Source organism: Prionailurus viverrinus, chromosome B1, assembly GCF_022837055.1.
Source record: "Prionailurus viverrinus isolate Anna chromosome B1, UM_Priviv_1.0, whole genome shotgun sequence".
NCBI lineage: Eukaryota > Metazoa > Chordata > Mammalia > Carnivora > Felidae > Prionailurus > Prionailurus viverrinus.
The window spans coordinates 91,384,027-91,410,680 of record NC_062564.1 but is presented as its reverse complement, the minus strand read 5'-3'; the positions used below and the strand labels follow the sequence as shown (position 1 = coordinate 91,410,680).

At 35.9% G+C, this 26,654-nt stretch overlaps 1 pseudogene; it reads left to right on the top strand.

Annotated features, from left to right (window-relative positions):
• Window positions 1-547: 547 nt before the first annotated feature.
• Window positions 548-26,654, top strand: part of LOC125164810 (exportin-4-like) — a 31,940-nt pseudogene continuing 5,833 nt past the window's right edge.

Genomic DNA, 26,654 nt, shown 5'->3' with positions numbered 1-26,654 from the left:
AGTATTACTCAGCAATCAAAAAGAAATGAAATCTTGCCATTTGCAACTATGTGGATGGAACTAGAGGGTATCATGCTGAGTGAAATTAGTCACAGAAAGAACTATCATATGACTTCACTCATATGTGGAATTTAAGATACAAAACAGGTGAACATAAAGGAATGGAAGCAAAAATAATATAAAAACAGGGAGGGGGACAAAACATAAGAGACTCTTAAATATAGAGAACAAACTGAGGGTTGCTGGAGGGGTTTTGGGTGGTGCAATGGGCTAAATGGGTAAGGGGCATTAAGGAAGGCATTTGTTGGGATGAGCACTGGGTGTTATACATAAGGGATGAATCACTGGGATCTACTCCTGAAATCATTATTGCAATATATACTAACTTGGATGTAAATTTAAAAATTAAAAAAAAAAGAAAAAAGAAAGAAATTGGATTAGAACAGTACATACTGGCCATTGTCTGCGCCAACCACCCTGGCTGGCCACACCTGGTGCTGTACTGCAAGACACCTAGGCTCTCGCCACCCACCAAGACAGTCTGTTTATGCCGACCGTCTCTGCCCCACAGAACCCGGAGCTCAGGCTGGCCAACATGGCTGTGCAGATGGCACTCATGGCAGCGGGGACAACCTCTGCCAGTGTGAGAGATTTAGTCTGCGTGTGACGGGCTGGCCCTGGCACCTGCTCCCATAATGCGGTGCATGGTGCATCATTAATGACAGACCATCATGGCTCCAGCAAAGCTGTGAAACTCACGAGTTCAGCTCAAGAACCTGGCCAGAGTGCTCCTATCACCACCTTCTGCTATCACCACCTTCCCAGGTCAGTAACGAGCAGTGTTAGCATACATAGCACATTTCTGTCGCTTAGGAAATCAGTGTCACAATTTACAGTTTATAAGCATATTTTCATACTTCATTCTTTGGAAGTAACAGTTGAAGAGAGGAGAGGAAAGTTTGTGAGGATTGTAATAGGTGATGAGCTGCCACCTGCCCAAAGTATCTTCTGAGAGACACTAACCTCTTTGTGGTACTAGAGCAAGGTCACTGGATTAAAAAACAAAAACGACGGTGCCTGGGCGGCTCAGTGGGTTAAGCGTCTGAGTCTTGATTTCTGTTCAGGTCATGATCTCAGGGTCCTGAGATCCAGCCCCACGTAGGCGTCCATGATGAGTAGAGATTCTCTCTCCCCCCTCCAAATAAACACATAAAAGGCATAAAGCAAAATGGACTATGTCCTCCTTCAAGCTGCCACAGCCATACTGGAAGCAATTGTCTGAAAGTGGGTTCTTTTGGAAAAAGCTAGCATCCAGTCACTATGAATATTTCTCTTAACCTAGGCCTAACCTCCAAAAGTATGATCAAGAACAGATTCTATTTGCAGTGGCATTAATTGTAAAAGGAGGATCATTAGATAAATCTGTTAACTACAAAAGCATTTTTCATGAAGTCAGCTAGTTGATTAGTGGCAATCCCACTGTGCAAACTACGGCCCTGTTTTATTCTGATTGCACTATTGAGTGAACACTCAAGTTCAAGTAACAGGCAACATTGAACTGAATATGGGACTACAGAAGAGTTTTTCAGGAAGAAGACGTTGTCACATCGTCATGGTAACTGTTGACATTCTACAGGAGTTCATCAGGTGGGGCAGACTGAGTATTCAGATGTCTTACGTATTTCAGCAGCAGTTACCTTGTACTCACCAACCAGGCCTTTAGCTGGAACTTTCTTCCTCCAAATTTGGGTATACACTATTAGCTATGTTTGAATCTTCACAAAATGTGTTCTTAAAGCCAATAGAGCCCAGGCAGGAGACTCTTTTGGACAATAGGGTTATGAATCTTTTCCTCACAGTACGTGGAAAAATCAAAGATTCAGATATGGCACGAGGTTCTCTGCAGTGCCTTGCACAGTTAACATCTCTTCATGGACCCATGTTCAACCATAAAAGATCCCTAGATGATTGTGGAAGGATTACTGAATGCTATCAACGAAATTGAAATGAAAGATCTGGAAGTTGTGGGATTCTCCAGCATTAATCAGCAATGTGGTAACTCCAAATGTCTTAAAGCCATTCCAAATGAACTTTTCTCCTTTGTTAACTGCCTCAGATACCTCACTTATTCTTTGGATGAAATGCTGCATTAGAAGAAGTTTTGATAAGGATGACATGGTATACATGGAAATTTGTGACAAATTGCTGGAAGGAATACTAGCTAACTTGAATCCAAGATGACAAACATTGCCATAAAGGCTTTTTAAATTCAATATGCAGTTCAAGTTTTTAATTCCTGTATTTGGTGCTACCTAAGAAATTTGACTGCCAGTGGTGTGGAGGAAGAAGAGATAAGTAAATATATCAAAAGAATGATCAAGACCAGCTTTCAGATCAGCTGCTAATCAGGCTCTATGCTGACAGCTCAGAGCCTGGAGTCTGCTTCAGATTCTGTGTCCCCTCTCCCTCTGTCCCTACCCCATTCACGCTCTCTTTTTCTCTCTCTCAAAAATAAATAAATAAATAATAATTTAAATAAATGCTCTTGGGTCTGCAAGTGGAGGCTGATTAGCCTTCCAATATGAATAGTTACATAAAAAATTGAACTAGCTAAACCAGACCATATAAACTTTTAAAAGAAGATGTAATAGCTTAGAGTTATCACTTGATGTATTTTATTACTTCTTTCCTTCCCAATAGGTAGTTACTCCATTGTAATGTTAAAATTCAGGCTTATAAATGCTGTTTATGAGACTATAAAGAGGTTTTTTTTTGTTTTTTTTTTCTTCCTTTCACTAATCTCTCTTTGTCTTGGCAGTCAGCTCAGTCTCTCACCATGAGAAAGAGACAGACGTCAGCAATATGTGGTGAAACAAGATTTAAAAAATAGAATACTCTCTAAAATAAGATAGTTTTAATGTTAATTACTCATAATTACTCAAACTTTTCATTGAAATCCATCCAATGAATTAAAGAATAGTTGGCTTGAAATTAGTGTTTGAAAGTATTCTATCTTGAAAAATATATGGTCACGTATATGTATATTTTTGTAGGTTAGATAGGCTATGCCTAAATTTTACCAATACAATTTAACAAAAAAAGTACTAAACTTATTTTCTCATCATAAATTTATACCTAGTTTCTCAGAAGATTCTGTCATGCCACTCTGCTGCCCTTCCCTGCTGGTTACACGAAATTAACAAAATTGATTTGCTGAGATATTTTTCAGATATTCTTCAAAGTCTTCAAGTTGGAGGGGGGTGGTCAATGAGATATGAACACAATTATCATGTGGATTTTAAGCTCCAACACTTACTAGGTATGTGAATTTGATAAGATAAACCCTCTGAACCTCAATTTCTACATTTTAAAAATAGAGAATAAATTTACTGCATAAAGATGTTATGTAGATTACATCAGATGATGTCAGTCCCTCTTACACAGAACCTGGTAGCGAGGACACACTGGAGGTGTTCTTCTCCTGCTCTGTTGTTGAGGATACTAGTGAGTACATCTGTGTCTAAGAGGGAAGAATGCAGGGGCTTTTATGGGTGGATATTATTACTTCTAGTAATAATAATAATTAGTATTGATTGTATTCTGAGGGCAATTGAAGATACTAATGACAGGTATCAGCCACTTCTCATATATAACATGAATGGGGTGCTTACATTCCCGTTTAATATTATATACAGAATTAAATTCTTGCACCCATTTGCACTACCCAAATAAATAAGGAATTGATTAAAAGTGGAATGCTAATTAATCCTTGAATTGAGAAATATCCTTAGCTTAGATTTATTTAGGTTTCCAAATTAATATGAATTTCCTGGTTGAGTTATCACCCTTTAAGGACCTGTAGTCCATTATATAAGGAAACAGCATTCCCTGTTCTGGATAATTCTAAAAATGTCAATATCTATTTCTATTCTTTTTAAATCAGGGATTTAAAAAATTACTACCTCATCAAGGATTTATACAGAGTCCAGTGTATCATGGCCCTTTATATTCATTGAAGTTACAAAAATCCCTTTACAAATCAGTATTTTAGAAGATATCCTTGACCCCATGATGAGATTTGAAAGTCACTTTGATGTTTTCTGAAAAACACCAGCAATCTGACTATGGATAATTTATTTTGTGTATCAATAGCTCATTCCTTCCTATTGCTGAGTGGCATTTCATTATGGATATGCCCCCATTTGTTTATCCATTTCCCAGGTGGGGGCATTTGAGTTGTTTCCAGCTGTTAGTGATTTGAATAAAACTGTTAATCATACAAGTATCTGTGTGAACACAGATTTTTTTTTTCCCCTTGGATAAATATCCAGAAGTGAAATGTCTGGAATGCATACATAATTATATGCTTAGCTTTATAAAAAACTACCACATTATTTTTCCTAATGGTTGTATCATTTTGTATATTGACCAGTTATATATGAAATTTCAAGTCTGAATTATTCCGCCTATGTCCTTAACCCAAACTCCATCCCATTTTACCCCTTGAAAATTCCTTCCTATTACAAATAATATAATAAAGCTTGTAGAATAAAAAGATCTTATTTTTTTTTTCCTAATTGAACCTAAAAATTTGCTAAAGATATTCCTCATATTAAAGGCCTTCTTTATTACAGGGCCACACACCATCATTTACCTACACCATCAGAATAAACGAGTCAGGCAAGTGTGGAGGTGAGGGAGTCAGCATTACTTTGTTAGTGCCACTTCTGAACCTTTACTTCTCTACTCTTATGTAAAAAAATAAAATAAATAATAATAATAATAGGAGGAGCCAAGATGGCGGAACAGCATGGAAGTTTTTTGTGTGTCTCATGTCCATGAAATACAGCCAGACCAACAATAAACCATCCTACACACCTAGAAAACTTATTGGAGGCTTAACACAACAATCTGCACAACCTGAACCACAGAAGTCAGCAGGTACGTGGCGCAGAGAGGTGAACTTGGGGAGAGAGAAGCCGGCGGCAGGCAGGGCCTTTGCAGGCGGAGAAAGGACAGAGACTGGGGAGGGGGAGAACACGGGAAAAGCACCCCTCCCCAAAAGAAGCTGGAGAGAAAGTGGAAAATTGGAAATAGACTCAGGGACTAAACTAAAAAGGGAGAAAAGAGAAAGGAGAGGGTTTAAATTCCAGTAAGACTAAACAAGGGGAGTGCAAAGGCTGCAACTCCGCAGCTCAATACCTGGCGGTGCTCTGGTGGGAAGGGTGAATCCCCAGGAACAGAGTGGGGTCCGGGAGGTTCTCAGGCCACACGGAGAAAGGGGTTCCACTGCTGGAAGGACATTTGGTAGAGACTGTTGAAGGCGCCTGGTCACAGCAGAACCCAGAGAACAGCAACATTCGTTGGTGCTGGAACAAGGTCATTACGACTGAAGCTGGGTGCCAGATGTGTGCTGTGATTTTCCATAATCCCTGAAAAGCTGCTGCTACACTATCTTGCGAAATTTTACCGGGGCGGCTGTCACCTGGCCGCAGTCTCAGGGCACCGGCAGCAGCAGGGTTCAGCAAGGGTTCCTGGGTGCAGCCGACATTTGGCCATTGCTCAGTGAGACCCACCCACAGAGGGGCGGAACGGGCCAAAGCCGCAGTCCTTCAGAAGTAAGGGGCCAGGGAAAACAGCCGCATCTGAGACAAAACTAGGGAGAGGTACTACCTGAGTCTTGGTCACAGACAGTGAAAGAGCAGGGAGAGGATAAAAGCTGAAGACAGAGGATGGGTGCGCGATTGCTGATTGCAGAGAACAGAGTACCCATATGAGAGACAGTAACTGAGTGACACCATTTTCACTTCTACCGTGCATGCGCATACGCACTTACCCGCTCTGCAACAATACACCCCAGTAGCCTAGCAGTGCCATCTAGTGGAAAATGGAGCCATTACACTGAGCTCTGCCCAACTGGGCCAACCTCTCTCTTCAAGAACACAAGTCTCACCCCCTACTTAGTTTATGGACTACAAAGTGCTACATCGTCTGACTTCCAGGGGAAAACGAAGCAATTTCAGTTCTATTTCAATCTGTTAGCAGGTCCAGCTATTCAATTTTCTTTCTTAGTTTTTTCTTTTTATCTTTTACACTATTCTTTTTCTTGAATACAGAAAGAGAAAAAATTCATTTTTGTTTTCAGTTTTTATTAAAAATATTTTTTTTAGGGGCGCCTGGGTGGCTCAGTCAGTTGGGTGCCTGACTTCGGCTCAGGTCATGATCTCACAGTATGTGAGTTTGAGCCCCGGTCACACTCTGTGCTGACAGCTCAGAGCTTGGAGCCTGCTTCAGATTCTGTGTCTCCCGCTCTCTCTGCCCCTCCCCAGCTTATGTTCTGTCTCTCTCTGTCTCAAAAATAAAAATAATAATAATAATAATAATAAAATAAAAATATTTCTTTTAATTTTTTACTATATATTTTTTTACTTTTGTGTAATTTTTTTTCAAATTCTATCTTACTTCCATCATTCTATTTTAGTCTACTTCAGTGAATTCGCCTTTTCAAAGTTTCAAATTATTTCCTTCTTTTCTTTTTTCTTTTTCTTTTTTCTCTTTTTTGTTTCTTTCCTTTTTCTTAAATGCAGAAAGTGAAAAACTTCATTTTTATCTTCAATTTCTATAAAGATATTTTTCTTTAATTTTTTCACTATATTTTTGGCTTTTACGTACTTTTTTTTCAAATTCTATTTTACTTCCATCATTTTATTTTTGTCAAATTCAGTGTATTCACTTTTTCAAATTTTCAAATGATTTCTTTTTTTCTCTTTTTTTCTTTTTTGTTTCTTTTCTTTTTATTGAATATAGAAAGAGAAAAATATCATTTTTATTTTTAATTTTCGTTAAAATATTTTTCTTTCATTTTATTCCAACTATATTGTTTACTTTTATGTAATTTTTTTTCAAATTCTATTTCACTCCCATCATCTCATTTCAGTCTATTTCAATGTATTCATTTTTTCGATATCTCAAATGATTTCCTCCCCACCCCTTTTTTTTCTCTAATTTGTCAAACCACTTTCAACACCCAGACCAAAACACACTTAGGATTTAGCATCATTTATTAGATTTTGTGTGTGTTTTTAATTTTTTAATTTTAATATTTTTTTTATTTTTTTTAATTTTAAGTTTTCTACCTCACTAATTTCTTTTCTCACTTCAAAATGACAAAATGAAGGAATTCACCCCAAAAGAAAGAGCACGGAGAAACAACAGCCAGGTGTTTAACCAACACAGATACAAGCAAGATGTCTGAACCAGAATTTAGAATCATGATAATAAGAATGCTAGCTGGAGTCAAAAACTGATTAGAATCCCTTTCTGCAGAGATAAAAGAAGTAAAAAATAGCCAGAATGAAATGAAAAATGCTATAACTGAGCTGCAATCATGGATGGATGCAGCGGCAGCAAGGATGGATGAGGCAGAACAGAGAATCAGCGACATAGAGGACAAACTTACAGAGAATAATGAAGCAGAAAAAAAGAGGGAGATAAAGGCAAAAGAGCACAATTTAAGAATGAGAGAAATCAGTGACTCATTAAAAAGGAATAATATCAGGATCATAGGGGTGCCAGAAGAGGAAGAGAGAGAAATAGGGGTAGAAGGGTTATGTGAGCAAATCACAGCAGGAAACTTTCCTAACTTGGGGAAAGACACAGACATCAAAATCCAGGAAGCACAGAGGACCCTCATTAGATTCAACAAAAACCTACCATCAACAAGGCATATCATATCCAAATTCACAAAATACTCAGGCCAGAAGAGAATCCTGAAAGCAGCAAAAGAAAAAAAAAAAAAAAAAAGTCCCTAACCTACAAGGAAAGACAGATTAGGTTTGCAGCAGACCTAGCCACAGAAACTTGGCAGGCAAGAAAGGAGTGGCGGGATATATTCAGTGTGATGAATCAGAAAAATATGCAGCCAAGAATTCTTTATCCAGCAAGGCTGTCATTCAAAATAGAAGGAGAGACAAAAAGTTTCCCAGACAAACAAAAATTAAAGGAGTTTGTGACTACTAAACCAGCCCTGCAACAAATTTTAAGGGGGACCCTCTGAGGGGAGAAAAGATGAAAATATATATATATATATATATATATATATATATATATATCTCAAAAGCAACAAAGATTTGAAAGGACCAGAGAAAACCACCAGAAACTCCAACTCTACAAGCATCATAATGGAAATAAATTCCTATCTTTCAGTACTCATTTTAAATGTCAATGGACTCAATGCTCCAATCAAAAGACATAGAGTAACAGAATAAGTAAGAAAACAAGATCCATCTATATACTGTTTACAAGAGACCCATTTTAGACCTAAAGACACCTTCAGATTGAAAGTAAGGGGATGGATAGCCATCTATCATGCTAATGGTCAACAAAAGAAAGCTGGAGTAGCCATACTTATATCAGACAATCTAGACTTTAAAATAAAGACTGTATCAGGAGATACAGAAGGGCATTATGTCATAATCAAGGGGTCTATCCACCAAGAAGACCTAACAATTGTAAACATTTACAATGTGGGAGCACCCAAATATATAAATCAATGAATCACAAACATAAAGAAACTCATCGATAGTAATACCATAATAATAGGAGACTTCAACACCCCACTCACAATAATGGACAGATCATCTAATCAAAAAATCAACAAAGAAACAATGGCTTTGAATGACACACTGGACCATATGGACTTAACAGATATATTCAGAACATTTCATCCTAAAGCTCCAGAATATACATTCTTCTCCAGTGCACATGGAACATTCTCCAGAATAGATCATATACTGGGACACAAATCAGCCCTAAGTAAGTACAAAAAGATCAAGATTATACTATGCATATTTTCAGACCACAACTCTATGAAACTCAAAATCAACCACAAGAAAAAATTTGGACAGGTAACAAATACTCGGAGAATGAAGAACATCCTACTAAAGAATGAATGGCTAACCAAGAAGTTAAAGAGGAAATAAAAAAGTATATAGAAGTCAATGAAAATGATAACACCACAACCCAAAACCTCTGGCACGCAGCAAAGACGGTCATAAGAGGAAAGTGTACAGCAATCCAGGCCTTCCTAAAGAAGAAAGAAAGATCTCAGATACACAACCTAACCTTACGCCTTAAGGAGCTGGAAAAAGAACAGCAAATAAAACCCCAAACCAGCAGAAGACAGGAAATAATAAAGATTAGAGCAGAAATTAATGCTATTGAAACCAAAACCAAAAACAAACAAACAAAAAGCCAAAATAAAACAAACAAAAAAATGAAAAAAACCCAGTAGAACAGATCAATGAAACCAGAAGCTGGTTCTTTGAAAGAATTCACAAAATTGATAAACCACTAGCCCGTTTGATCAAGAAGAAAAAGGAAAGGGCCCAAATAAATAGAATCAAGAATGAAAGAGGAGAGATCACAACCAACACAGCAGAAATAAAAACAATAATAAGAGAATATTATGAGCAATTATATACCAATAAAATGGACAATCTGGAAAAATGGACAAATTCCTAGAAACATAGACACTACCAAAACTGAAACAGGAACAAATAGAAAATTTGAACAGACCCACAACCAGTAAAAAAATCAAATTAGTAATCAAAACTCTCCCAAAAAACAAGAGTCCAGGGCTGGATGACTTTCCAGGAGAACTGTATCAAACATTTAATGAAGAGTTAACACTTATTCTCTTGAAGGTGTTTCAAAAAATAGAAATGGATGCAAAACTTCCAAACTCTTTCTATGAAGCCAGAATTACCTTGATTCCAAAACCAGACAGAGACACCACTAAAAAGGAGAACTACACACCAATTTCCCTGATGAACATGGATGCAAAAATACTCAACAAGATATTAGGCAACCGGCTCCAACAATACATTAAAAAAATTATTCACCACGACCAAGTGGGATTTATACCTGGGATGCAGGGCTGGTTCAATATCCGCAAAACAATTAACCTGATTCATCACATCAAGAAAAGAAAGGACAAGAACCGTATGGTCCTCTCAATAGATGCAGAGAAAGCGTTTGACAAAATACAGTATCCTTTCTTGATAAAAACGCTCAAGAAGGTAGGGATAGAAGAAAAATTCCTCGAGATCATAAAAGCCATATATGAATGATGCAATGCTAATATCCTCCTCAATGGGGAAAAAAATGACAGCTTTCCCCCTAAGGTCAGGAACAAGACAGGGATGTCCACTCTCGCCACTGTTATTCAACATAGTTTTGGAAGTCTTAGCCTCTGCCATCAGACAACACAAAGAAATAAAAGGCATCCAAATCGGCCAGGAGGAGTTCAAACTTTCACTCTTCTCAGATGACATGATACTCTATATGAAAAACCCAAAAGATTCCACAAAAAAATTGCTAGAATTCATTCATGAATTTAGCAAAGTTGCAGGATACAAAATCAATGAACAGAAATCGGTTACATTACAATACACCAACAATTAAGTGACAGAAAGAAAAATCAAGGAATCGATCCCATTAACGATTGCACCAAAAACGATAAAATACCTAGGAATAAATCTAACCAAAGAGGTGAAAAATCTATACACTGAAAACTATAGAAAGCTTATGAAAGAAATTGAAGAAGACACAAAAAAATGGAAAAAGATTTAATGCTCCTGGATAGGAAGAACAAATATTGTTTAAATGTCGACACTACCCAAAGCAATGTACATATTTGATGCAATCCCTATCAAAATAACACCAGAATTCTTCACAGAGTTAGAACAAATAATCGTAAAATTGGTATGGAACCAGAAAATACCTGGAATAGCCAAAGCAATCTTGAAAAAGAAAACCAAAGCAGGAGGCATCACAATCCCAGATTTCAAGCTGTACTACAAAGCTGTAATCCTCAAATCAGTATGGTACTGGCACAAGAACAGACACTCAGATCAATGGAACAGAATAGAGAACCCAGAAATGAACCCACAAACGTATGGCCAACTAATCTTTGACAAAACAGGAAAGACTATCCAATGGAATAAAGACAGTCTCTTCACCAAGTGGTGCTGGGAAAATTGGACAGCGACATGCTGAATAATGAACCTGGACCACATTCTTACACCATACACAAAAATAAACTCAAAATGGATGAAAGACCTCAATGTGAGACAGGAAGCCATCAAAATCCTCAAGGAAAAAGCAGGCAAAAACCTCTTTGATCTTGGCCACAGCAACTTCTTACTCAATACATCTCCGGAGGCAAGGAAACAAAAGCAAAAATGAACTACTGGGACCTCATCAAAATAAAAACCTTCTGCACAGCGAAGGAAACAATCAGCAATACTAAAAGGCAACCAATGGAATGGGAGAAGATATTTTCAAATGACATATCAGATAAAGGGTTAGTATCCAAAATCTATAAAGAGCTTATCAAACTCAACACCCAAAAAACAAATAATCCAGTGAAGAAATGGGCAAAAACATGAATAGACACTTCTCCAAAGAAGACATCCAGATGGCCAACTGACACATGAAAAAATGCTCAACATCACTCATCATCAGGAAATCAAAACCACAATGAGATACCACCTTACACCTGTCAGAATGGCTAACATTAACAACTCAGGCAACAACAGATGTTGGCAAGGATGTGGAGAAAGAGGATCTCTTTTGCACTGTTGGTGGGAATGCAAGCTGGTGCAGCCACTCTGGAAAACAGTATGGAGGTTTCTCAAAAAACTAAAAATAGAACTATCCTACCACCCAGCAATTGCACTACTAGGCATTTGTCCACGGGATAAATGAAAGAAATTTATTTTCGAAGGGACACATGCACCCCCATGTTTACAGTAGCACTATCAACAATAGCCAAAGTATGGAAAGAGCCCAAATGTCCATCGATGGATGAACGGATAAAGAACTGGTATATCTATACAATGGAGTATTACTTGGAAATCAAAAAGAATGAAATCTTGCCATTTGCAGCTATGTGGATGGAACTGGAGGGTATTATGCTAAGTGAAATTAGTCAGAGAAAGACAAATTACTTCACTCATATGAGGACTTTAAGAGACAAAACAGATGAACATAACGGAAGGGAAACACAAATAATATAAAAACATGGAGGGGGACAAAACAGAAGAGACTCATAAATATGGAGAACAAACTGAGGGTTACTTGAGGGGTTGTGGCAGGAGGGATGAGCTAAATGGGTAAGAGGTACTAAGGAATCTACTCCGGAAATCATTGTTGCACTATATGCTAACTAATTTGGATGTAAATTTTTTAAAAATAAAAAATAAAACAAGGTAAAAAAAATAATGGTTTTGAAGGTCATCTCGGTTAGTCTATTCCAGTAATGTCTTGCCTCCTAATCATTTTTCCACAATAATCAGAGTCCTCGACATTTATCTTCTCCTTTCCTTTTCTTTCCTAACACCATAATTTTAATGATTGTCATTAACGTTAGTCACCAAGTATTTTGTTCTCTCTTCCTTCTGCGCACGTTAGGATAATATGCAAGTTTCCCTGTTCTAGCAGAAGAGTTGTGAGCAGAAGTGATCTGTCATTTCCTAGTCAGATAATTTAATTGCCAATTTGGGATACTCTAGCGTATTCTTTCCTACTAGTATGTCAACAAGCAATAATTGCATTTATAGTTAAAAAAATTAAAATAATGGTTACTGCTTCAGCTAGATTCCTAAATGGTTATGAAAAATTGAGCACATAAGCAGACTTGTCAAGGACTAATAGTATGAGTGAAATGTAAACCTTTGTTGTTTTAAGCCACTGAATTATATGTATTGATAACTCAGCATAAGTTGTCCTATCCAGCCACTGAGTAATGTAGATATTGTTATGTAATGTATAAAAGAAGAATTAACAAATGTAGTATTGGTTTATAAATTGGCTGCAGGTGGTGAGCAACTCTTAGGCTAAGCTAGAAGGATGGCAATACCTATTATACAGTGGCAAAACAGTGAAATTCTTACTTATGATAGGAAATGTATTTTATGAACTCTTAAATCTAGAAGAGGTTGGTAAACAAATGCTAGTATGTGTTGGCTATAGCTGTTAAATTACTACAAGAAAGATGATCTTAGAAAATCTTTCTATGGTAGCAAACAGAACTTCTACTAACCCATAAGAGTCATACATAATCAGGGAATAAAATTTTATTATTTTAAATCACTGAGATACTGAGGTTGCCGTCCCCCTCTACTTATGCCTATTCTGACCAGCATACTTGAAAAACTCAATGTCTAATTAGATAATCCAATCACAATTGTCTTCATTCAGAAAGTCATTCTTGGCCTTACACTGCTCCTTTTTATAAACTATATTTATTTTACCTATGAAATCTTAAGCTTTATCTTTGTTTTCCTGCTAAACATAATTTTACTCTTTGGAAGGATTATATTTCTAAATATTCATATTGTAGAATTCTGTGCTATCAGTAAAATTGCCTTTAAATTCTGTTGAGTTAATTCGTCTATTATTTCTCTGAAATTCCCAGCCCTGGTCTATCACTGAAATAATAAAAGCTTCCAATCTTGGCCCTTGTAAAAGTCTTTATTTTTTTTTTTTTTCATTGTTCACATTTGTCTGTCTCCTGCTCTGTATCCCCACCAACATGACAATGACAAAGTTAAATTTAGCTCAAGCCCCATGATCCTGGAAAACATTACAATTAAGTAAACCCCTTTTCCCACACCTTTGTTTTCCAGGAATGGATTACAGCAAGGTATCATTCTTCCCCATATGACTTAAGTAAAACTCAAGAATATTTCATTTGTTTACCTGTGAGAAGGCCAGATGCAGGCCCTACAAAATGCCATTCTTTGCCTCATAAATGATTAATTGAATTGTTCGGACTCAGTGACTAGTCTGGATAAAATATCTGCTATTTTGACTTGACCAAACTTCAGCTAAGTTTCTTTCCTACTTCCTGCTGCCTGGACTTTGACCCCTGATCCCCACCCTGAGTAGGCATACAACCCCTTCTCAACAGCCCCTCCAGAACAGAAACCTATCTCTGGGGAAAACATTCCCTAATCAACTATCTGATTGTATCACGTATTTATCCCACTTACCCATACCCATTCTTTCTAATCTTTTTCAACCCCTCCCTCTTTAAAAAAGTCCTTTTTGCCTTACATTTGAGATATTTGTTGATCCTGTGGTCAGTGTGTTCTTCCTATTAGAATAAGTTCTCCTCCCCCTTGGACCCTGCAATAAACCTTTTAAGTAGTTTTTTCTCATTTACATCCTGATTTACTTTTTGACACAAAATACACCTTTGGCAAAATTATCACAGTTTCTGAAGTGTTATGTCATATATCAAGGTAACGTAAACATTATCACCAAATATAAAGGAATTCTTATGAAAAATTTAAATTCTCAAATTTAGTATGCCATGTCCCCATAGAGGTTCTCTGATATTACCCCTGCTTAGCCTGGTAACAGCAATTTTTGATAATGCATTTTTTAATTCTTTTATTCCAGATTCATTGTCCTTTCCTTTCCTCAGTGGCACAACCCTACAATCACATTTGCCTATGGAATTTTGTCTATACTATTATCTATGCTAGGAATGTTGCCCCCACACTCTTCACTATCTCGTTTTCCTTTTCAAACGAAACACTCAATTTGGAAGTCAGTTCTTCAGAGAAACCTTCCTCAGACCTGCACATCTGTTTGCAGTCACTTTTTTATACTACCTCATTACTAAATACTTCTCCCACCAAGCCCTGAATTGTAATTGTGTCTTACTTGACAGGTGGAATGGTCATTCCTTTCAGGGGGGAAATTACTAAAAGATAATGCTGATAATAATGCATTTTGCAAAGCCTGAGTTATTCAACCTAGAGTGCCCTTATAAGGAAAACAGTGGAAAAGTCCAGAGTGGTTTGACATTATCAGTCTGGTCAACTCCTATGTGCCCCAATAATATGTGTTCAAGATAAGCCCCATTTCCTATGGATTTGCTCCTAATCTCCTGGAGAGAATACAATTGATTCTAATAACAATTTACACAGGCAGCAAAGTACAAATCTATATCAAGGGGAAATGCTCCTAAAGGCAATCACATTTGAAAGATGTTACCTATTACCAGGCACACAATAAAGAAATCTTTTTATATTATTATGCAGAACAGATAGACCCCTATTGAATGTTCCTGAATAGGATCTTGATTTTAACTTTGAACAGAGAAGGCCTACTGAAATGTTTGATTCAAACAAGAGATCCCTTTACTCCAAAGGTGAATTCAAGCAATGCAGAGAGGTTACAGTGCCTTTTCACCCACTTCTTCTCTCTTTTTAAATGAATCTTTTCCTCAACAAAACTTAAAAATGTTGACAAACTTTAAACCTTTGTCCTAAGCTCTCTTCTATTTGCATTATTTCCTAGTGTGATCCTATTCATAACCATGTGTTTTAGTAAACATTGACTCTTACATTTATTTATTTATTTTTTTAACACTTATTTATTTTTGAGAGAGCATGAGCAGGGGAGGGGTAGAGAGAGAGGGAGATACAGAATCTGAAGCAGGCTTCAGGCTCTGAATTATCAGCACAGAACCTGATGCAGGGCTCAAACCCACAAACTGTGAGATCATGACCTGAGCCAAAGTCAGAGGCTTACCCGATTGAGCCAACGAGGCATCCTTAGACTCTTACATTTAAAACATAAACTAAAAACTCTGTTTAAGTAAGTTTTATAAGTATTGAGGGATGAATGCGTTTAAATGAAAATTGTACATTCATATCCTCAGTATCTTTCTTTCTTAGTAATTTGCATAAAGACAAATAGCACTAAAGGCCCAACTGCACAAAAGTCTTTGAGCAGAAAGAGACCCAAAATTTTGGATCTGAAGCTTTTATATCTGGTGGTTAGGATCCATAGGAAATACTATACATAATTATGAATATAAAAGTTAGACATAAAAGATAGTATTTGTTTGCAGTGAGAAGGTAATTGCCACAAATTCCAAATGTAAAGAAGTTGATGGATACTATGAAGACCATTCCAAAACGTCATATGTCATCAGGGCAAGAAGCATCAGATGCATATACATTCAAATAATTTGGATGCCCAAAACAAGTGATGTTGGACTCCAACATAAAAATTCTCTATAGTACTGAGAGATTAAATATACAAAAGGACAAAAGTCAGACTACCTGTTTGTATATATCATTTATATTTGTATCTATATCTATGTGTATCTATATCATCTATATCTATGTCTATCTATATCTATATCTATATCTATATCTATATCTATATCATCTATAAATGTAACTCTAACCCATAATCTTCAGCAATGAACCCAGGAAGTCAACCTACTATCTATAATAATCAGAATAGGGAGTCAGACTACTATAGCCAACAGCCATTCCCAGAGGCTAACATATAATCCTTATATTATTTGGTCTCACACAACTGGGTTTTGATTTATAACTGAAAGCTCCTCTAAGTTTTGCTTCCTTTTCCAACTTAGGCACTGGGGAAAGCCAAATACTGATTTTACTAATCACATAGGATGCCTTGCTTCTATTAAGCTTCTCCATGCCAACGGCTGTCAGTCAGTGCACATCTGAAGTCTTCTTTACATCCTACTATAAAGTCTTTCCCACCCTCTGCCTGCCTTTGAATCTCTGCCAAACTCAAGAATGGTGGCTGTCATGAGCACACTATGAAGGCGCACACATGATCTGTATCTTTCTACAATGTCAGCTTTATTCAGTCATGAAGCAAGGTTAACATAATTATAAAGCAGATTCAGGATTCCAAACTCAATTACATTTCACCACGTGTTTAAACTTGGCTTCTCACACATCACACAAAGCAAAGCACAAGACAAGTTCCACAACACAAACAAGATAGAACAGGGGGTAGGGGGAGGGGGTAGGAGGTTAATGCAATGTCAGTCTATGAGCATTAGTTGAGATAAGGCTTTGGTCTGGTCTAGATCGGCTTTCGGCACTTACTGTTTATTATGTTTAAGCAGTGGAGGATCTCTGTTCTGTTCACAGATCAACTGGGCAGATTCAGAGCCTTCAGTGGCAGCTGCCTTTTTGATGTGGTCAGAGGTGAAGGAGTCAGTGTCAAGAAAGTCTGACAGTTTGCTCCAAAATTCCTCCCATTATAAAGGGATTTAATCAGTCTTGAGGCTTCACCGACCTCCTCTGTTTCTGCTGGTTATCAGTTGTGAGTGTCATCAGGCAGGGCTGGCTTCAGAGATATCTGGTCTTAGCTTCTTGGATGCTTGCGTCTCTGCTTGACATAAATTACTGCTTGACATGAGTGACTTCATCTTGCTTTCCACAGTGGTTGACTCCCTTGCTATAGCAATCTTTGAATAAACAGCCCATGCTGTTCTCCTTTAAGGGGTCTGGGTTTATTTTTACAATACTGCTTTGAGTTCCCTAAAAACACAGGAATTCTTAAAAAAAAAAGTTCAATTTCATGATTCTAATAAAGATTTATTAAATTTTCAATTCATTCATTGCAATAGCAAGTTCTTTTTCTGTCAGGTAAAAATTCCACTTCGACTTCTTCATATATATCTTCATATTTTTCTGTTGATTGTAAGGCTTTTCCACTCACTATCTTCTGACTCTGTTCATCACAACCCTTTGTTTGTTTGTTTGTTTGTTTTTCTTTACAAAGGTATACCTCCTGTGCACGATGCTAGGTGACTTAGCACAGTGGAAAGTAGAGCATTCCTAGAAGTCTTTTCTACATGAGGACAGCCAGTGATAAATATATGTGTAAGTAGGATTAGGCTATAACCAAACTAAATATATCTCTTACTCATTTTCCTTGAAGCTTGATCTCTAAGAGAAAAAAAAAAGGCTTTTATCATTCCAATACCACCATTCACTAAGAGGAAATCTGACAGAGAAAAAATAAGAGTGGAAAGTGATAGTAGACTTAGCTAACATGTTATTGTTAAAATATCTTATTTTTTGCAAATATTACACAAACTTACAGACACATTGCTAGGACTCTTCCCCAAACCTTGGAACATGCCCATGAAAGAAAGGACCCTAAGGCATAAACTTCATTACTTTCACAATAATTACATCTCTGATATACCATAGTTATATGAACTTTTGACTTTCTTTCCCCTACTCCCATACAATTATGGTTAGTCTGTCAAACAAGATCCTCACAGATCAAAATGGAAAGTTAGAAGACCAATGCCCCTTTGAGCAGAAGACTGGAGACTGTTTTGTGGGAAGAGTAGACAGAGAAGACAAAATCTGAGGTAGTGCCTTAGCTTACAACTTGACTGGGAACTAGAAGTAAGAAATTTCTGCAGGAGATTATGCCCCAGAGCTCTGAGGGTTTATATATTTATCTTACAGGTTCAATGCTGGGTTTTTCTTTGCAGTGTTCTTCCTTCATTTTAATGCCAAGTGGTCAATGCCATAATAACTATGTAACTTGTACTTTGGAGAACTAAGAGAGATTTATATCTTCCCCGGAGAAAAGTTACTGAAGGGCATTATGGTTTTTCTTGCCTCATCTCATGAAGCTAGCACATTGGGTCACTGTTCCTATATCTCTAAGAAGTAACTAAAACCAATAGAAGAGTGTTCGGTAGTGTTGAGGCAAAAAAGAACAGGAGAAGCAGAGAAAAGAAACAGAAAATGACAAGAAGGGGAGAACATGGCAAGAGAGCAGGTGAAAAATCTCCTCCCTGATGTAACATTTTATGGAGTATTCTAGGGAAACAAGAAATAACTACCCAAGGGAATATCCCAATTCATAATTATAGTATTAGTTAAGTTTATTTTTGATAAAAGAAATCATGGTGCATGTGTGTAGGTGGTCCCTACGTGAGTAAAAATTCATAAAGGATTTTCAGTACTATTTTTCTGTAAGTAAAGCTACTGTTGGGACACCTGAGTGGCTCAGTCAGTTAAGCATTTGACTCTTGATTTTGGCTCAGGTCATGATCTCATGGATTCATGAGATCAAGCCCCATGTCAGGCTCTGTGCTGATGGTGTGGAGCCTGCTTGGGATTCTCTCTCTCTCCCTCTCTCTCTCTGCCCTTCCCTGATCACTCTCTGTCTCTCTCTCAAAAAGTAAATGAATAACTTTAAAAGTATATTAAAAAAAAATAATGCTACTGTTAAGCTTTAGAAACCAGTAAGAAGTTACTCAATTTGCATCAGTACATACATTAAGCCTACTTTGATAACTTGTTTTATATAAATTTTTATCAGTACCTCCTATGGTTGTCCCTCACAGTACATTTACTTGACTGTACACATGATTAGTCACATTCTTCAGCATTCCCCAGTTAGGTTAGGTTAAAATTAATTTCCTACACATTACTATATTCTACCACAGTGACTAGCAGTGCTTGGGAACTTCTTAAAAATGAAACTTCGAGGTTCCCATCTCAGACCTACTATAGCAAAATTCTTAGAGTGGAGCCCAGCTATAGGGTTGGCCAAAACTCAAGAGATTCTGTCACGCTCTTAAGTCTTGTTTACCATAACTATTCACCCAGAGGTATTTAACTACTGTCTTTATTACTGTATCATTTTAACAAATGTCACACTATAGACAACATGATTTCCCACCATGACAATCTAGTCATATCACTAACCTGAGGGCTCTAAGCATAATCTTCCCACCAGGTTACACTTCCTTGTCACTGATGCAATAATGCATGGAAACAAAAATAAGTGTGCAAACTAAAGAGACAAATTATACTTTTTCTTTAAGTCAACTGAAAAAAAAGCATATTTGGTAAAACAGTTTCTGTATTATACTTGATTTAAATTTAAAATTATAATACAGATGTATTTTCATTATAGCCAAATATTCATACTTTAAAATATTTTGAAATAAGAGTATTTTATCCTTGGTTCTCAAATGGATTTAAATATCATATTATATGGCCTTATGAGCTCAGGGCAAAACAAAACCAAGTTCAGTATATGCTTAAGTGTAATGGGGAACCTCCAATGATGAAGCAGAAGACATATGGGAATACTTTAGGGAAAAGAAAGGAAAGCCCCTTCTAAAGTGTTACTCTTGAATATCTCACCAGAGTTAATAACTTAAATTTACATTGTCATTATCTAGTAAAGGTTTTACAATGATATGTTCAACAATAATGGTTCTCCACACAAATTTCCTTTTGAAAAGCAAAGGCAAATTTCCTTTGGAAAAGTAAACCTTTGTCTCAGGTCTCAAATAATTTGAACAGGTAAGTTGTTCTAGAAAATTCCAGTAAACCATCCAACATATATTTAATTTGAGATTCAGAAGGAAAATGAAAGCGAATGTTAGAAGTGACAATATATGAAGATATATTGACTGAATATACCCCAAAGCTGAAGAAAGACACTAATCCACAAATTCCAGAGTTTTCTGAAAATTCCAGGTAGGATCAGGGAAAAAAAAAAATCTGGACCTAGACAAATACTGAAAAAATGTGAACCATCAGAGAAAACAAAACCAGAAAATAGTCAATGAGCAATAATTAGAACAAGTTAATTGCTTTTAAAGGAGCAACTACCAGACCAATAGTTATCTCCTCAACAACAATTGAAGCCAGAAGACAGTAGAGTGGTGTCTTTTAATGGGCTAGAGATCAAGATGTTAACCTAGAAATTTATAGCAAGGAAAATGCAGTTTGTATTTGTGTTTGCCATTGGAGAATCTCATGAGCAGAATATGTACTGGCTGAGAAATATGAAATGCAGAAAGAAATAAAGACCTTTCTTGAACTGTTCTGTCTACTATAAGAAACGATCATAGGTTTGGTGGCTTAAGCAACAAAGATGTATTTCTTACAGTTTTGGAAGCTTAGAAGTCCAAGATCACGGTGCTAGTAGATTCAGGATCTGGTGAGAATGTGCTTCCTGGTTTATAGACCTATCTTCTTCCTGGGCCCTCATATGGAGGAAGAGATAAGAAGGTCTCTTTTATAAAGGCTTTAATCCCATTCTTAAGGGTTCCACCCTCACAACTTAATCACTTCTCAAAGGCCCCACCCCCTCATACCATCACACTAGGGGTTAGGATTTTAGCATGACTTGGTGGGGGGGACACAAAAATTTAGTCCATAATACTCAACAGTTATGCCTAGAATTCAAGCAGTTTACTAGATATCCTGCAAAAGCTTCCAGTAGTCATTATCTTCCATTGAACCTGAATTTTTCATTCTTAAACTACCTCCACAGCCTAGACCCCCATTGTCTTTGGGTAATCAACATCAGCACTCCTGATGTGCATTTATGCTCTGAGCAAACATGCTCACCAATATATGACTCATAATTTTGACTCCCAATGATCAGGTACAGAATGCTGTTTGTTTACCTTTAGGAAACCTTCCTCTCTTATAATTTATTTGCTAATCACCGAATTATCTCCCAAAGACCCCCAACTCCTAATACCATCATATTGAGGATTAGGATTTCAACATATGAATTAGGGGAGGGGAGCAAATATTCACTTCATAAAAAGACCCAAGAAAGTTACAAGTGTATAGCTAAGTGTCTTAAGCACTGATTTTATAAAACAATAAAAAATAATGTTTCATGGGTGTAGTAGAATAAGTTGGAATTTAAATATTTGAAACCAGTAGCATATAATTTCAAAAAGATCTTGGTTTGCATTGAAATACTCTGAAATATTTGTGTTCAAATAAATATATAAGATGATAAAAAAATAAGATAACATAAAAGATCAATGGGGCAAATAGGAAAGACAGAATAGCATTGTATGCTTAAGTCCAAATTTATGTCACTATCATAAATATATGTGGAAATTTTTCAAAAGAGAAAATAAAAGCAAAGAAGTTACATACTATTAAGAAACATTTATTAAACTGGAAGATACGTAAAGTGTGAAAGTAAAATCATACAAAAAATACACCAAGAAACTATGAATCATAGCATTACCATGAGACAAAATAAACTATAAGATAACAGAATTACTATCAAGAATTATCACGTAATAAAAAACAATGCAACATAAAATTAAGACAGTTCTAAACTTGTATGGACTAATAATATAGATTAAAATATAAACACCAAAAGATATTAGAAATACAAGATTTAGACAAAGTCTTAGTTCTTATTAAAGAAATAGATACATTCCTTAAGTTATTGTTTAAGCAGATAAAAAAGAAGTCATTAAATATGAACAACTTTATGCCCACAAATTTGTTAACTTAGATAAAATGGACCAATTCCTTGAAAGGCACAGTTTATCAAAAATCACACAAGAAGAAATAGACAAGTTGAATAAGCTTGTATCTGTTAAAAAAGTAAGTCAATAATTAATGACCTTCCAAAACAGAAAATACCAGTCCTATGTGGGTTCACTAGTGAATTTTTCCAATCTTCCATTTAAGGAAGAAATTATACCAATTCTTTATAATCTTTTTCAAAAGATAGAAGGATAGGGAATACTTCCTAACCTATTCTATGAAGTGAGCATTATCTTAATACCAAAACTAGGAATACCTCTCATGACCATACATGTAAAACTCCTCATCAAAATACTAACAAATCAAATCTAACAATGTATAAAAAGAATTATACACCAAGGAGCAAAAAGACTAGCCATAGACTGGGAGAAAGTATTTGCAAAAGATACATCTGAAAAAGGATTGTCATTCAAAGTTTGTTAAGTAGTATCAAAAGTCAACAATCAAGAAACAAGCAACCTGATTAGAAAATGGGTCTCACAAATCTTAACAGACACTTCACAAAACATATGGATTTGACAAATAATCATATGAAAAAATGCTCAACATATGTCATCAGGGAGATGCAAATGAAAACAAAAATGAGATACCACTGTATATCTATTAGTGTGACCAATATCTGGAACACTGACAACGTCAAATGTTGGAGAGGATATGGAGCAACAGGAACTTTCATTCATTGCTGGTGTGAATGAAAAAATGGTACTGTCACTTTGGAAGAGAGTTTGGTGGTTTCTAGAAAAATAAGCATAGGCTTACCATATGATCCAACAATCATGCTGCTTGGCATTTGCCAAAAAAACAATTGAAAGCCAGTGTCCACAAAAACAAAACAAAACAAAACAAAACAAAACAAAACAAAACAAAAACCATGTACCTGGATGTTTATAGCAGCTTTATTCATAGGTGCCCAAACTTGGAAACAACCGAGATGCCCTTTAGTAGGTGAGTGCATAAAGTGTGATATGTTCACAAAATGGAATATTATTCAGCTTAAAAAGAAATGAGCTATGAAGTCATGAAAAGGCATAGAGGAAATTTAAATACATACTACTAAGTGAAAGAAACCAATCTGAAAAAACTAAATAATACTGTATGATTCCAACCATATGACTCTGGAAAAGGGAAAAATAAAGACAATAAAAACATGTGTGGTGGTCAGAGGTTGAAGGGAAGGAGGGATTAATAGGCAGAATACAGAAGATTTAAGGCAGTGGAACTACTCTGTATGATATTATAAAGGTGGACACATGCCATTTAAAATTTTTCCAAATACAGAGACTTCAAAACACCAAGAAGGAACTCTAATATAAACTATGACGGGTCCCAAAGTAGGTTAGCAATTGTAACAAATGTACCACTGTGGTGGGGGATATTGATATTGAGGGAGGTGATCTAGGCCTGTGTGGGAGCAGGCGGTATATGGGAAATCTCTGTACCTTTTGCTGTGAACATAAATGACTCTTTTAAAAAAAGTATATTAAAAAATCACTAAGGATGTATACAGTCTGAATAACATAAATAACAAGCCCAATCTAGGGTACCAGCATAAAATACAGAATGAATAGCTTCAGAAGACACTCTTATTTACAAAGAGAACATTTTAGAATATTGACAACATATAGGATCATAACACAAACTCAACAGATCCCAAAGGGCTGAAATCATAGATTTTATTCTCAACTTCAATATAATTAAGCAAAATATCAGTTCTACTCATATCCCATCCCTAAGGAACACATAACAATGCTTGGAGATTAAGATCCACACTTGAGGAATTAATCTAAATACATTCCCCCTTTTCTCCTTTCAACTTAAAATACTGCATAAACGGAACAGAAATACAAATACAGGATTTGGGTTTTTATGGTCTTTGTTCTTTTTCTTTGTTTTTATAATTTCATTTTTTTAAGTTTTTTTTTTTTTTAGGTTACCTCAAGTATAGATATTTTACATGTGCTTCTTGTCTCATTTTGTCTTTAACTTAATTCTTATTAATTAAAATAGTTTTATTCTTTGATTTAAAAGATTATAGGTTTGTAAATAAAGCATAATATAATTGAAAAGAGATTTTTGTAAAAATATTTTAATCATGCAATCAGTAATCTTTCTGAATTGATAAAAAATCACATAAAGTATCTTTATACTTTGTTTTTCTCCTTCTAAAAAAAGTAAGTTATTTTCTTTGAATGTGCTTTTTTAAAAAAAGTAACATTAGCCCTTTCTTTTTTCTTAAGCTTTAGCCATATGCCATTAATTCTCATTGAGGCTAGTTTTTAGCCAGGATCATATTAAAGTATTGATTTTAGATGTTATCTTATTATCTTGCCAGATGGTATGAGAGTGAAATCTCATCTTGGGATCCTAAGAAATGAAATAACCTACTTTCCAGAAATAGAAGGCTGTTGCATGAGAACACTCTTTATAGATGTTTAATTTCTAATGATGTTAAAACATGAAAAACAAAATGTAGTTGAAAACTACTGAAAGTTAAGTATTTTAAATATGTCCCTGTCAAAAACTACATGATAAGGTTGAAATGACATTGCTGCTACTCATTATATCATCAGAAGTTTAAAACCATAAGTAGTACTATTTTACCATCAAATAACAAAGTCAGTTAGACTACTAGTTGAAACTGGCATTTGGCTTGAAACCCCTTCTGTGTTTTGGTTTTTGTTTATTTTTTTTAACTTTTAACTCAGTACACAGAAATTAAGATACAGATATGACCCAGAATTTGTACAGAATTTTCATTCTCTGGAAGGAAGGAGTTGACCATTCACTAAAACAACAGCAAACCAACCATTTAATAAGAGGAGAAGTAAAAAGTACATCTTTCCCTTGTGAATTTATAGCCACAGATTAGTGTATCAAGGACTAATGCTAACTAAAAATTAGGTTTTTCACTTAAAGGAATGCACCTCCGCTCTTCCTGTATTTTAAAATTCTGAACAGTAAAGGGGAAGAAGAAGGAGTAACCCATAATGGCTTCTTGCATTCATGGGAATAAGGTCTCAAAGTAAAATGGTAAAGGTGGTTAGCAGCAGGTTTGGAGTGATCATTTTTAATTTTTAATTTTTACTTACTTGTATTTTTGAGCGTAGTTGACGGGCAACATTACATTAGTTTTGAGTGTAAACCAGTGATTCAACAAATCTCTATGATGCTATGCTTACCACAAATGTAGCTACCATCTGTCACCATACGATGCGATCATAATACAATTGACTATATTATATGCTGTACCTTTTATTCCCATGACTTATCCCTTTTATCACTGGAAGCCTGTTTTTCCCACTTCTCTTCACCCATTTTGCCCATCAACCCACCCGTCTTCCCTCTGGCAACCATCGGTTTGTTCTGTGTTGATAGGTCTGATTATGTTTTTGGGGTGTTCATTTTTTAACAGTTTCAATTATGAGAGAATAAAAAAATCCACTTATGTAAGGCAGAGACACTCTAATAGCTTACATCCACCCCTCCCCAAAATGCTTATCAGATACCAGGGAGTGCCCAACTCTTGGATTAAATTAATATATTTACTTGTCACGATAAATTTATGAGTCAAATGCTATTGCTATCACTGGTTTACAGAAGGGAAAGTATGTAGAGTTTACATAACTTGCCCAAAATCTCACAAGTAATATGAATTCTTGTTAAATACTGAGGATTAAATGTCTTTTTTGCAGATCAAATGGTTCTCCGACAATAAACCTGATGTAGAAATATAGCCAGCATCCAAGTGGACAGAGCATAGAACTATGGAAATATAGCCAGCATCCAAGTGGACAGAGAAAAACACTTTTTTGGCAAAAAGTGTCTGAATAGAAAAATAAGCACTTATGGAGGGAAAAAGATTTTTATTCTGAATATCCAAAAGTAGAGAGTCTCTCTGGAAATGTATACAACAGAAAAACACTTTAAAAAATTAGTAGCATCTACAATATATAAAGAACATCTACAGCTCAACACCAAAAAGAATAATTAATCAAATTAAAAAGTATTCAAGTGAAGGATCTGAATAGACATTTTTCCAAAGACATACAGATAGGAAACACAAACACAAAAAGATGCTCAGCATCACTAATCATTAGGGAAATGTAAATTAAAACCACAAGGAGATATCACCTTATACCTGTCAGAATGGCTACAATAAAAAAAGACAGTAACAAGTGTGGGTGAGGATGTGGAAAAAAAAGGAACCAACTCTCTTACACTGTTTATGGGGATGCAAAGTACAGTAGCCACCGTGGAAAACTGTATGGAGGTTCCTCAAAAAATTAAAAATAAAATTACTATATGATCCAGTAATCCCACTACTAGGTTTTTACACAAAGAATCTAAAAACACTAATTTAAAAAGATACAGGTACCCCTAGGTTTATTGCAACATTATTTACAATAGCCAAGATATGGAAGCAACCCAAGGGTCCACTGATAGGTA